The sequence below is a fragment of the Micromesistius poutassou genome (assembly GCF_964030765.1).
Source record: "Micromesistius poutassou genome assembly, chromosome: 16".
NCBI classification, from domain to species: domain Eukaryota; kingdom Metazoa; phylum Chordata; class Actinopteri; order Gadiformes; family Gadidae; genus Micromesistius; species Micromesistius poutassou.
Window position 1 is genome coordinate 192,347 of NC_140286.1, and position 14,214 is coordinate 206,560.

Below are 14,214 nucleotides of genomic sequence, written 5' to 3' on the forward strand. Positions count from 1 at the left end.
AACATTATTTTTCCACGTCATACTTTTTGTTATTGGACCAAAGGTTACTCAACTAATCAAACAGACAAACAGGATAATTATGGTGTCTCTTAGATTGTACTAGCCAGCGCTTTTTGAAATAAACTAGGACACACACACACACACACACACACACACACACACACACACACACACACACACACACACACACACACACACACACACACACACAAAATAACAATGTAGAGAAGGAAGAAAATGGCCAGGGTTATGAGAATGCAACGTATGCTTGTATCTCCATCGCTTCCCCTAATCTCTCCTCCCCTTTACTTTATCTTGCATTCTTTTTCTTAAAGAAAAGAAACAAAACAAATAGGAGGACCCAACTGCAAGCCATGCATTCAACTGCAACAGCGTGTGCACCCTCCCAAAGCCAGGGGCAACACCAACGGCTCCAACCAAGATAATGGAAGACATTCACATCCTCTCACACACATACTGAACCCTTTGACCTCCCTTACCCTCTTATCAAGGAATAGTACACGCAGCTGTATGTGGTTAATGGCACTGTTATAAAGTTATAGTGTGGTCTTAGATCTTCCTTTATCGCCCTGATAGTTTGGGTGAGGCATGCTGCCACACAGCTCAGGATTTCATATAGAACTGTGATTACCCTGACCCGTATTATATGGTTGGGTGTGGGATGACAGATGATGATGATGTATTTGCTTAGGGTGTGTGTGTGTGTGTGTGTGTGTAAACTCTGAATGCTTCACTGAGAGCGTGTGTATGGTCCTGCCCATGCAGTTAATATCTATTTCTTCTTTGCGGTGTATACATTTGTTGCAACAAATGCTTGCCTCATGTTTCTCAACTTCAAAAAATATGGTGTTTGAAGAAAATAGCAAGCAAAAATTAATATAATGAATAGGCCATGTGTGGCTTTGAGACATGTTGTGTGGGTGCAATGTTGATCCTTATTTCATGTGGAATACTTGAAATAATACTTGTTTATATGTATATATTATTATATGTTTATGTGTATGTCAATGTGCTTTAGATTACACACAGTACAGCTGCTTTGATCTCATATTTGACCATATAGTATATCTATTATTTTTGTAATATACAGGATTATATCCAATTTCCAGCTTTTTTTATAAGGGTTTGAGGGGAGGCTTGAAGTGGCTTACAAACAAAACAAATCAACTGCATCAACATGTCTTCCCTCGCAGCGACACATCGCAGCCAGAATCCAAGATCGTTGAGTCCCAACAATAACAGCCACTGGGCCGCAAACACGGTTCTCCGCTAGATAAAGTTCAGAGCATTGCCTGATTGGTTTTTGTACACACATTGTATCCCACAGAGACACCCACATGACCATCTAGATCAAGGTAGGTAGCAAATCACCTGCAGCAACAACAGAAAAACATTGATTTCTGAAATATATCTTGCACAATGGAACCAATTACACTTTAATCTTCATGGACAATGTGTGTGTGTATGTTTGTGTGTGTGTGTGTGTGTGTGTGTGTGTGTGTGTGTGTGTGTACTGTGTGCATGTGTCGTTGTGTGTTTGCAGATTTGTGGGTGTGTTTGTGGGACTGTGCGTGCTTTCGTGCATGCGTGCGTGTGTCTCTGAGGACGGGTATTATGAGCGGATGTGAGCATGTATGTGCACATAAGATACGTTAGGGTATGTGTGCTCACTGCTCAAATTTTCTATTTTATTTTTTTGTAACCATTTGGGATTTGAACCTACAAGGGGCGCTAGAAAGACTGCCAAAATAGCCCATCAACTAGTACTACCCTTCATTCTAAAACCATAAATAACAATTGTTCTGGTGTCCCTTGTTGCCTGATGCTAAACACGTTTTTATCAGATCAAATCAAATAAATATTTTTTATCAAATCGAATTTGTTAAAATATATACATTTTGACAAACTGCATATGACCTGGCATACATATAAGGTAAGTAACATGACATGATGGGTACAGTTCTTCATTCTCTTAATGCAAAATGATTACTGAATCAACGTTACATTTCATAAATATCTTTATTTTAAAGTGACAAACTGTGGAATGTATACATGCACATTATTGAAATACTGTGTGTAATGTTAGTTAGGTGTCTGGTATTTCCCCCTGCTATATATTGCTGGTTCTTAAAAGCTGAGACTCAGAGTCGTACATTTAAAGGAGCATTTCCTAAGTAGTAACTGAAAAACCGGACCGTCTTTACAAAGATTACACTGCCATACAAAAGCCTTAATGCTCTCAACGTCAGAAGGTTCATTTCTTCCTTGCTTTGTTATGTGCTCCCACAGAGAGGGCGATCTGACGTGCTATCGGTGAACTGCATCTGGAAAAATCTCTGCTCCTGTGATCTTTGAGAAAACACACAACCAACAGGAGCAAATTTCCTCCATCACAAGGCCTTGAGAATCGATGGCCAACAGGTTGGTTTCAGGATGTGTGTGTGTGTGCGTGCGTGCGTGTGCGTGTGTGTGTGTGTGTGTGTGTGATCGCTATGATTCACAGAGGAAGTATGAACATTTAACTTGTTATTTAAAAAAACATGGCAGCCAGAACAACACAGTTTAGGCTAACACATACAGAGAGAACAACACACACCGGCAACGTTTACAACAAGTGGAAGAAACGTGCGTGGGCACGGATACCGCCTCGCTGTTTATTGAAGGCGTAACTCCGGTTCCTGCTGAACTGAGCCAGTGCTTATTTTGACATCTAACTGTTATCAGCTCAGTAGGCACAGGAGTTTGAGCCCAAATGACTGCATCACCGCCACCACGGGGGAATCACTCATCTGTCTGGAGCCGCAGGGGGGGGGCTGAGGTGGTTGTTTGCTATAGGGCCGTCCCCTCATTAAGCTGCTTGTAAAGTTTGCCAGAGGCAGTCCCCTTGTCTTTTTTTTTTTTTTTTTTTCAAACATTATACTTTTCAACAATGTTTTTTTTATTCTCATGCAATTCATTGCTTTAATTATAGGCAAGTTGCAGCAAGTTAACAGATCTGGTAGGTTTGAATAAATCAGCCGTGGGCTGCTAGGTTAAGCAATATATTCCTTGTATTACACCTTAATTAGGACATTTCTGTTTAGTGGTTACACATACACTCTTGCCATGTATTCTACTGTATTCACCATCAACTGCTACACACACACACACACACACACACACACACACACACACACACACACATGCTGCCTATATAACCAACCAGACAGTAAATGAGCCCAGGGTTCATGATTACATTGTTTTCCTGCTAGAACGTTTCCTGTGTTTCCTTCCTGTATGGCGGGGGGGCCCCACCCCACTCAGTCCCATGCGTCTTGCCTGGCGTACTTCGTTCGTGCGGTTCTTTGTCAACCTGTGTTGAGAAAAGAAAAAAAAGCGTACACACACAAGCAAATGAGAAATAATTCATCAGTTCATTTTTTAGCGCTGCACGGTTGATGCTCGTATAGTGTACTAAAGTAAGCATAGCCACAAGCACGCCGATATTCATTAAAGAGTCACAATCGTTTGATTGCCCGTCTGCCGTCTTTAAGTCCAAGATCACAGACAGGCGGGGGACGGACGGATCGGCGTGAGTTGAACGAGCTTGTGAAGTGCGGAACTTAGCCACTGTGAACATGAGCTTTCTACTCGACTGTTCACAAAGCGAGCTAAGTCCTACACCTCAGGCAAACCTCCGCTGGACGCACCAACCCCGTCCTGGATGTTTCTCTGTGGCTTTCACCACCACTATTGTTGTGTTCTTGTAACGTGGACAATCTCAACAAACACCTATGGGCCCCTTGTGTATGAATGTGTGTGTGTGTGTGTGTGTGTGTGTGTGTGTGTGTGTGTGTGTGTGTGTGTGTGTGTGTGTGTGTGTGTGTGTGTGTGTGTGTGTGTTTGTTTGTGTAAAAACAAAATGCAATGGTGCCCTGCCTGTTGTTATTCCCCAACGAGGTTGCGGCTGTCGGTTGGGGGGGGGTCCCTGTGTGCTGCTGGGGGGCTGCGGCTGGTTGGAAATCCCTGGCAATGTGATTTACATGAAGTCACAACCAAATCACTCTGCCAGGAATCCCTCCAGCTGAAGCAAGCAATCAGCAGCCCGGGTAGCCAAGCAGAGGGTCATACTACACATAGGTGTGTGTGTGTGTGTGTGTGTGTGTGTTTTGAATTTATACAGAGAGGTGGAGAGAGAGAGCGAGAGAGAGCGAGAGAGAGAGAGCACACACAGATGAGTCAAGAGCACAACTCAAAGAGGGAGAGGACAAACGGGTGGGCTGGATGACGGATGAAGAGGGAGAAAGAGACAGGGAGAGCTAGGGGGACGGAGAGAGAGAGAGAGAGAGAGAGTGGGAGACGGGAACGGTGAGGTGAAAGGGAAACCCGGAGCACAGGTGTGTGTGTGCGTATTGCAGGTGTGTCTCCGTCACAGGTGCGTGTCTGTCTGTGCACACATCAGTTGCGGAGCAGCCCTTTCAGTTGCTCACTCGTCGCTCTGCAATCATGGCTGGACACACACCTGGGCCCACAAGCCCGTACGCCTACAAACAAATTGCCTACCTTCACGCGCGCACGCACGCACGCACGCAAGCACACAGATAAAAGCCCACCTAAATGTTAAAGTGAAAGGGAGCTGTAATTTGACATTTAAAACAGAATGTTTATGGCTAAGTGTTATTTGGATGTGTTATCCCCACTGTTTCGTAACCCGCGGCTACTCTGTCATACTTTTTCTTTAAGCCAGTACCGTGTCGTTGTGTATGAGCGTTAGATGATGAGCCATGTTGAACATGAAACGCGGCACACACACCGTGGCGTTGTTCCATACGTTGTACGAGAAGCCAAACCCGCCCTCAGACGTTGACTTCAAAATCAACCGCTGCCATAATGGAGCTCCCCACACCACCCACACCACCCACACCACCCACACCACCAACACTGTGGCGCTAGAATTCAAGTGTCTGAGAAGCATACCCCCCCCCGCCCCACCCGCCCCCCCCCCCCCGCCCCCCCCCCCGGGACGTGGTCGTAAACATCCAGCGCTGCCCCCAGACAGCAGCGCTCCAAACTTCCACAGACCTCATCACCGGCTGTCCCTTTGTCACTAAGTGCCTCTGAAAAGTCACTTTGCTGTTTTGAAAAGAACGCAAATTGAGGTTGAACCAGAGTACACCGAGCACACAAACAGGTTTGCAGAGACTCGCAGAAATTAATTATAGTCTTATTTAAGTACCGGTACAAAATTGCACAATGATCATAGAAGACGTAAAACCTAATAGAAAAAAAAGAAGAAAAAAAAAGTGGGTACACTACCCCTTTCACAGATGTAGACATAAAGAGTCTCTCCCAGACACACACACGCACGCACACGCGCACACGCGCACACACACGCACACGCACACGCGCGCACACACACACACACACACACACACACACACACACACACACACACACACACACACACACACACACACACACACACACACACACACACACACACACACACACACACACACACACACACACACACACACACACACACACACAAACAGCAGCAGCAGCTTTACATCCTCACAAAAACATTGCACTGATGTAGGGGAGCTGGCTGAATTTCTTTCACTAACACACCTGGACAAACAGCACTGTATTTAACGCAGTACTGTGTGTGCATGTGTGGGTGTGTGTGCGTGTGTGCGTGTGTGCGTGTGTGTGTGTATGTGTGTGGGTGTACATTTTTCGCGGGCATTTGGGTTTAATGGTGTGGGCCTGTTTTCCTTTGTGAGCCAATCTGGGCACATTTTTATGTTTGTGCAGCTGTGTGTCTATGTTGAATTTTGTTTGTGCTAAGTTAAAGGCTAATAGAGCAAACCTTTTCTGCAATTTTCAATGACCAGGTTTTCACAGGACAAACATAACATCACACTAGACACAATATAGAGCAGCTTAAATATAATACAATCCAAACAAAAGGCTGCTACTCTTCTTTTGGAGTTAATACTTAAAGCCCCTATACAGGAAAACCCATTATGACACAACTAATTACAGTACAGCAGGACAGAACTATTGGCCTGACAGACTCATACTTTGCTGTTGTGTTTTGGAGTGATTTGTTTGGTTCTCAAGGGACAGAGAGGTGTCAAATCGTATCACACATGCCTCATCACACATATGCCTCATCACACGCGGTTTCTATGTCGGTGATGGGGTGATCGAGGACATCAGGGACGTCGAGGGAGGTTGTGGTGTCACAGTGGATCTGATGAGGGGTACCAACATGGAGGATTTGTGTTTTGTAGGGGGAGGTTGTCCGTCCTCCGAGCTTTGATCTCCTCCAGGCAGGCGGTTATAGGCAGTTGGATGCAGCGTGTAGGTTTGGGGTGCCATTGAGGTTTAACTGGGTCTCATCAACGTAGGCGTGGAAGGAGATGCTTGCGGAGAATACGACCAAGCGCGCGGAAAAATGGTAAAAAGGTAGAGAAAGGGACTGAGCCTTGAGGGACGCCACCTGTGACGGGTTGGGCTCCAGACCTTCACCCCAAAGTGACAAGTCACCTCGGCCTGTGAGGTATAGGACTGGAGCAATTGTAGGGTTATGTTTGTGAGAGCAACAGAGGCCTGAAGGTGATGAATAGGTGAGGAATAGGTAATGAATGTGCTGATGATCACTTCAGTGTTTAGCAGCACAAATGGCATCGCATCTGTTCATGTGCGCATATGGATGCAAATATACAACTGCTCGGCTAACAGGGAGTCTTTTGCTTGTCAATGCTATTATTTCATATGCTATTATGTCTTCTATTTTTCTAAACTTACTTTAACCCATAAAAACGATCAGATTGCGGGCTTGAAGTGCCCTGTAATTCAGATTACAATTTTGTTTATAGCTACTACCTATTTGGACGCTTTGGAATGTGGGTATTCATCTTGCTGAAGATGACCAGAGATGGTGTATGAAATAGCCAGAGCGGGTATTTCAATGGGTGTGAGCGGTTGAACTCACTTTCACATGCAGGGAAGAGTGTTTGCCCTTACCCGAGAACAAATACACAAACGGAAAAACAAACCAACGTTGAAACCCAATGAGTCTCGTACTTATAAACACACGGGTTGTATATAAATAAAAGAAAGACTCACGAAAAAATGCTGTATCCTAAAGGTACCTCTGGCTGCTTTTCTTCTCTTTGTCACCGGTTGTGACTGAGAGTTTGCTCTGTACTGTCAATCCACACCTGCCTCAAAGCCTATTTGTGCACGTGGGTACAATCACACAATCTGTACTCTGTATAGTGTGTGCCCTCTGGATAAAAGGCCCGATGCAGTGCAGTGGCTTTGTATCTCGCCCCCCTGGGGCCTGCAGGGCTCTGGATCACAGTCCCAACATATTTAGAACCGACGTGGCTTCTAGCAGATTTTGTTTACTTTGAAAGCTACGCTAATGTTGGTAAATCTGTCAGCATCCGGATGTGAAAGAGTAAACATGGGAGCTTGGTGAGATACACTTCAATGTGGCTACTGTAATCTGTTTATAATTTCTGCTTACATGCCCCCCCCCCTAGAAACAGTAGGAATCAGGGGCCTCTTATAGGAAATGGTCTATAGGAACATGGAGGTGGGGGGAGGTGGAGGGTGTGAGAGGCGACAGAGATTCAATCAAGCCGTGGGTCTCGTATCTGTACTTCTGTACTACTTCCTTCAGGCCCTTCAATAGCATACCTTTGTTTTTAGCCTCAAATAAATCACATGCATCTTCAAAACACAACCAAGTGAAACTAAAAAGAACCAGTCAACAGCCTCAACCAACAACAACAACAACAATCCTTGTTGGCTTTTATGAAACCCGCTTACTTGTGCCTTGCCTCTCAGCCATAGCCGCTACCAGACGGCTAATCGAGTTGAAATGTGACTGGCCAGGCTCCAGACCACCAGAGCTGCTCAATAACAGCAGGAAGCACATGACTAATGCTCTCCACTCACACTTCTCTTTCTTCTTTGGTTGACTTGCTTTGGGAGTCTCATTTGCCCGTTGACTTCGACGAGGTGGGCGTGCACAGAAAACAACCGAAAAAGGAGCGTTTAAAAGTAATCTTCACTTAATCCTTTGTAGTTTATGAGCGCTGAATGGCGATACCGCAGACTGCGTTACGGGTGGTTTGGTGGATGGCTCCTAGAGCATGAGCAGACGCCTTGGGTTAATTCACAATTTGAGAATATGTTGGACAAACATATTTAAAATATATTATGAATTGAAAAACCCATTCAAAGTCAAAAGTTACCGACAGGTCGTCTTATATGGCGTCTCAGAACCAAAGCACGGCTTTATATAAGGAGGACAAGGGGAGCGACAATCGAGATGTCCAGGGGGTAAACTATCTGAGAACATTCAGTACCTTGCTCCCCCCTTCCCAATCTCGTCAATTTGTGTCTTCACTGCAGAAACTACCAAAAACAGGAGCCCATAGTCTCGCCTTAAATAACTACAATTCCCAGACGGATAGGACCGTATTGGCAGCAGACAGCTTTGGGATCCGAGGAGGTGGAGCAAACCCTATGGTTAAAGCCATGCGTGGCTTGTCTGAGTCACACTTCCAGACAATCACGGTTCTTCCAGGCCCACTGCTCTGCCCCGCTGAGGCCGGCCACTGCCAGCTGTACTCCTCTGGTCATGGGCCCTGGGACTCATGCATAGTTTATTTTTTTGTATTACTTATAGTTTGTTTATTTCGTTTTCCCTCTGCTTTACCTGACCTTGTCCGAGTCCAAATCAAAATGCATTTCATGAATTAAAGATATGGTTTAAACAAGGGGTCTTACTTCAAAAATGGCTTTATAAGGCAACTTATTTCAGATGAATGCATTTGTACCATTACCACATAAACCATTCTTTCCGAACCATAGAAATTATTCATTGTGCCGTATTTCTTGTACTTTGTTGTGACTAACAACATAATAATGACGAACAACAATGACAAAAAATGGGTAATTCTGCCTTTCCAGCCCAGCGTTTGTCAATGGTTAACATCACTCAGAGAGGGGCCAGCTTCTGCGGGGCCCCCACAAGATGACGGCATTCAGTGCCGCCCGCATGCGTGGGAAGTCCTTGGCATGGACAAGGTGGCCGCTGTATGTATGTCTGTGAGTATGAGCGTGCGTGTGTGTGTGTGTGTGTGTGTGTGTGTGTGTGTGTGTGTGTGTGTGTGTGTGTGTGTGTGTGTGTGTGATTCTCTGTGTGTCCGCGGGAGGGTTTCCCAAGTCCATGGTTCACATAAAGTTGGCTTTGTGCCTGCAGTGCGTAGAGACGACCGGGGTCTTGTGTGACCAACAGGAAAGGGGTTGGGGGGGCGGTGGGGTAGAGGTGGGGGGGGGGGGGGGGCTCGGACATGGAGAGAAAAACACAGACTAGGAAAAGAGGGAGGAGGCGTGGGGGGGGGGGGGGCAGGAAAGGCTAATGTTGGGCAGCTCACAGAGAAGTAGACATGACGTACACGGCAGACGGCAATCTCTGCAGCTGGAGAAAACAGAAGCGCCGCACAGACGGTGAGGGAGAGAGAGAGAGAGAGAGAGAGAGAGAGAGAGAGAGAGAGAGAGAGAGAGAGAGAGAGAGAGAGAGAGAGAGAGAGAGAGAGAGAGAGAGAGAGAGAGAGAGAGAGAGAGAGAGAGAGAGAGAGAGAGAGAGAGAGAAAGAGGGAGTGAGATTTGATCTTCAGTAGTCTCAAATACAATGGCCCAAAGAGGACCTTCCCAGAACTCATAATTTCTCTCACGCAAGTGGGAGACCAGATCAAACGATCTGTCTTTTTGTTCAAATTGATGATTGCCAGGTTCTTGTAACGAAGCAAAGCTAGAAATCAGAAAGGTTCAAATTGGGTAATGAATGTTGTATAACTTTAAGAGCTGTCTCTTACCCTTTCCAGAAGAGATGTGTCTCTCTGTCTGGCTGGCTATAAATATAAATGTGAATATTTTTGGCCAGCTAGTCAATGAAATGTATCACATGTTGCGTGCCATCACCATAGATTGGGCTAATTGTAGCAGCAACAATGAATACATGACCTCTCTCCTTTGTGACGAAACAGAATGCATAAACATAGTGTTATTATGTGTCCTGTGTATGTTATTTAGGTGGTTCAAGGTGGTCTTATTCATTTTCCGGAAAAACAAAATGGAAAGCCTAAAAGTATACTGTTGAAGGACTCCTCTAAGTCTGGCGCTAACTCCTGCATATATACTTACAATGCAGGTTTCTATAGCGTGATATGTCCCTGCAGTTCCAGAGCATGTTGACGTTATAATTAGACATGGATTAATGACTTCATTAACTCAGGTTTACCAATTACTACTACAGGCCTTCAGTGTGCAAAAACAACCAAGGTAATGTACGTCAATACATTATGTAAATTGAACAATGGGATGGATTACATTTGCAGAGCAAAAGTCCAAAAAATCCAACCAAGAATAATCAAGATGTGGTTTGGCTGCCTCGGCTAGATCCCTTGAGAAGGGCTGCCTCACCCACTAAATCTCTAACAGACCTGCTCTCCAGAGGCTCTCAACATGGGAGCCAGTTGAGCACAAGCCCTCACCGAATTTCAAATTGCCCACGTGATAGACAGAAAGTGTTGAATCAAACCAGAAGTGAATGGCAAAGTGTTTGGTGGTCAATATGGATAGTACCTTTTTTTTTTTGACCACCCCTGATGATTTCACTACATGTTGTTATTGAATAAAGAAAGTAATTTAGCAACATCGATGAATTCATTTCCTATATCCATCACAAATGTATTTGACATTATACATAGAAAAAACACTTAATACTCAAGTAAATTTCTTTACTATATGCACTTATAATATGCACTTTTGTAAAAGATATGAATTGAATTCTACGTGAAGTCACCTCCACTGAGTCGGTTTAACTCTAGAAGAGAATAAACGACGAATACATTTGCCATGTTTGGTAGAAAAAACGGCGTCTGCGTGTCTTGCATCCAATCTCACCGCGGGGGGGGGGGGGGGGGGGAAATATTTAAACATGTGAGACCCAAATCACCCGAAACCAAACGTTCACTGCATTTCACCCCCCTTTTATGTTTGCTTTACACGTCTGTGCTGCGACTGCAGAGAGCAGAGTCCCAGCAGAGAGACTCCATCATGATGACCAGGGCCCCCGCCACCGCCGCCGCCGCACCGGGTTTCCCACGCGTAAAACGCAGGTATAGGCAGGAGTCAGGGCACTTTACGGCCTCGGAAAAATGCAATAAAATTGTTGTTGTGTTGAACGTGGCCATCTGTATAAGGTTAAAAGCACTTCCTGTAAACAGGGCGAGGAGAAGAGCTCGCCGCTCGCCCTCCAACCGACCAATAGGGCACCGCCACCTTGGCGAGTCGCTCGTCCCATTTCGTTTTGTGATCTGGCTTTGCTCCTGAATCTGGATCACACGTCTACATGATGTATGTCTATTCGACGTATGTCGTTGCAACAACGTTGTTCTTTCCGTCAGTTGTTTATTCTACGTTTCATTGACGTCTGCGCATTTCACAATTTGAATTGAACACAAACAATGACTGATTGTAATGTTGAACTGTTGGTCCATAATTCACAATTCGCTGGCGTTCGTGTCCGTGTTGGCATCAATAACCAGTGTTTTATACTTTATATTACCCCCGATTAGCTACAACTATCATCCACCCCTTACAAAACAATTATATACTGCTATATAATGAACTGCTGCGATAACCAAAGACGACCATAAACTTTCAATGCCAAGGTTGTGTGTATGATTTAATCAACCAGGTCTGGAGCCTTTTCTAGATGTATTGATATATTTCTACATCAGACTTAATGAACCCTAATATTGTTTAAAAATGGGTAGACAAAGATTGTAGATCTATTTTGTAGTATATATTTTGTGCCAGGCCTGCATCTTAAATCTTCTTTTAAAATATTCACATTATTATTATTATTGATTTTATTATTACTATAAGCATTTCCTGCATTATCAATTCAGTAAACACTGAGACTTCTGTGCAAGTTTATGACTTCTGTAGAAGTTTACGAGTGTGTGTCTGCCTGTGTGTCTGTGTGTCTGCGTGTGTGTCTGTGTGTGTGTCTGCGTGTGTGAAAGCGAGGACAAATTAGAAACCGAGAATGGAAAAGGAAAAAAAGAAAGGAAAAAAGTATTGATTCTTAATTTTCATTATCGAAGCTTGGTCCTGCTAATTGGATGTCAAAGTGGAGTTCGAATTCGGCAACTGATTGGAATAGAAAGTAACTCTGAGAAAAAAAAATGAACCTTAAGTCTGACCCTTCACAGAGAAATGTTTTTCATATTCAATCTCTTGTTTGCGTTACGATGAACAACAGCGCAGTCTGCCATCGACCGTTGGCCGCAGCTTAGGCTGGTAAGCGTTTAAATAACCCAAAGCCTAAGTTCTACATGGAATACATTACACAGTTGCGAAAGGATTTGACTTAAGTTACACAAGTCTCTGTCTGACTCATAGGGACAAGATGCAGGAACACTATGGCACAGAGGACTTGAATGTATCCTAAATTGTTTCCTAATAAATGTGAACTTCTTCATTCTTAAAGTACATTTAATCCTGATTCCATGTCTTCATGAATAATATCAATAAATGTCATTGCGTCTTTATGTCTTTGAGTAAAATATATTTTCTTGTAATGAACGTGTCCCAACTTCAATTCAATTTCAAATTTCAAAGTTTCCCTTAGAAACATTAAACAAACATCATAGCATAATCAAAAGACAGCTGCTTATTCACAAATATCATGTCCATTAACACAGCAGTTTGTTCCTAACACACACACTGCACAGACCAACCGTGTGGTAATCAGTCGCACAACCTCGGGCACGGCGAAAAACGTCATTAACTTAGCCAGAACCCATCCCTTCAGTGTATTCATAAGATATAAATAGGTCTCATACTCACACCAACAGATCTTTCACGGGGCCTTTTGAGTGAAGATAAATCAACAGGTCAGAAAGTTTTACAGTACGGCGCCTCTAAGTCGGTCCAAACACCCACGGAGTACACAACACATGCACACAAAATGCACCCAGTCAGACGCACACACTCACGCAACACACAACACACAACGCAAGGCAGTGTACCACATGTTGCTGCCCCTCTCAGACGTCTCCCAGCTCAGATCCCAGCTCAAGCGGAGCTCCAGACACACTTTTGCTCCACCTCCTTCAGAGTCTCTTTAAGTTGAAAGAAGGGTGTGGGTGCAGCCTGCCTGGGCTACAGAGGCTGCATCATTCACACAAGTTTGGCCTGAAAGAAACCACACCCAGTAGAAAAAAAACCAAATGAAAATGAACAGAGAGAGAGAGCGAGAGAGAGAGAGAGAGAGAGAGAGAGAGCGGGAGAGCGGGAGGGAGAGAGAGAGCAAACAGACAGAGTGAGCGAGAGAGAGAGAGAGAGAGAGGGATAGAAAAAGAGAGGGAGAGAGCAGAGAGAGGGAAACACTTAACAACAACAAGGGAGGAGTTAGGAAACTTTAGCCGGTTTTTAAGGTTTACTCTGTGCCTTGAAATAACCAAAGAATACTACATGACGCATGGTGGCTGTTGCTCCCAGCGTAGTGTTTGTTGTTAGGTTCAGTGGCTCCGTTGCTGCTGAACCCCAGCAGCCAGTTGGCAGTAAGGGGGCTCTGACGGTAAACGCTGTCCAGATAAAAGGATTGAGTTGGTTTCCTGTGTTTGGCTTTGTAAACAGTTGTTGGTGTTCTAATTTGTGTGTGTGTGTGTGTGTGTGTGTGTGTGTGTGTGTGTGTGTGTGTGTGTGTGTGTGTGTGTTTTGTTTGTATATATGTCCACCTGTTGCCATATGTCTGTTTAGCTGTGCCCTTTCCTGTGTGTGTGTGTGTGTGTGTGTGTGTCTGTGTGTGTGTGTGTGTGTGTGTGTGTGCGCACATATATGCCAATGTCTGATGTCTGTGTGGGTGTGTCTGTGCCTGCATGTGTGTATTTGCATTTAGTTTGTTTGTCCACGTGTGTTCATGTGTGCTGTGACAAGGTGCATGTGGGAACATGCGTAGGCACGGTTAGCCTTGTATGTGTGTGTGTGTGTGTGTGTGTGTGTGTGTGTGTGTGTGTGTGTGTGTGTGTGTATGTGGAGTGGGGGGGGGTTGTTGATGGCTTACAGCTGCCCTCTCCTTCCTTACTGAGTGGGCCGGACCATCCTTTGTGT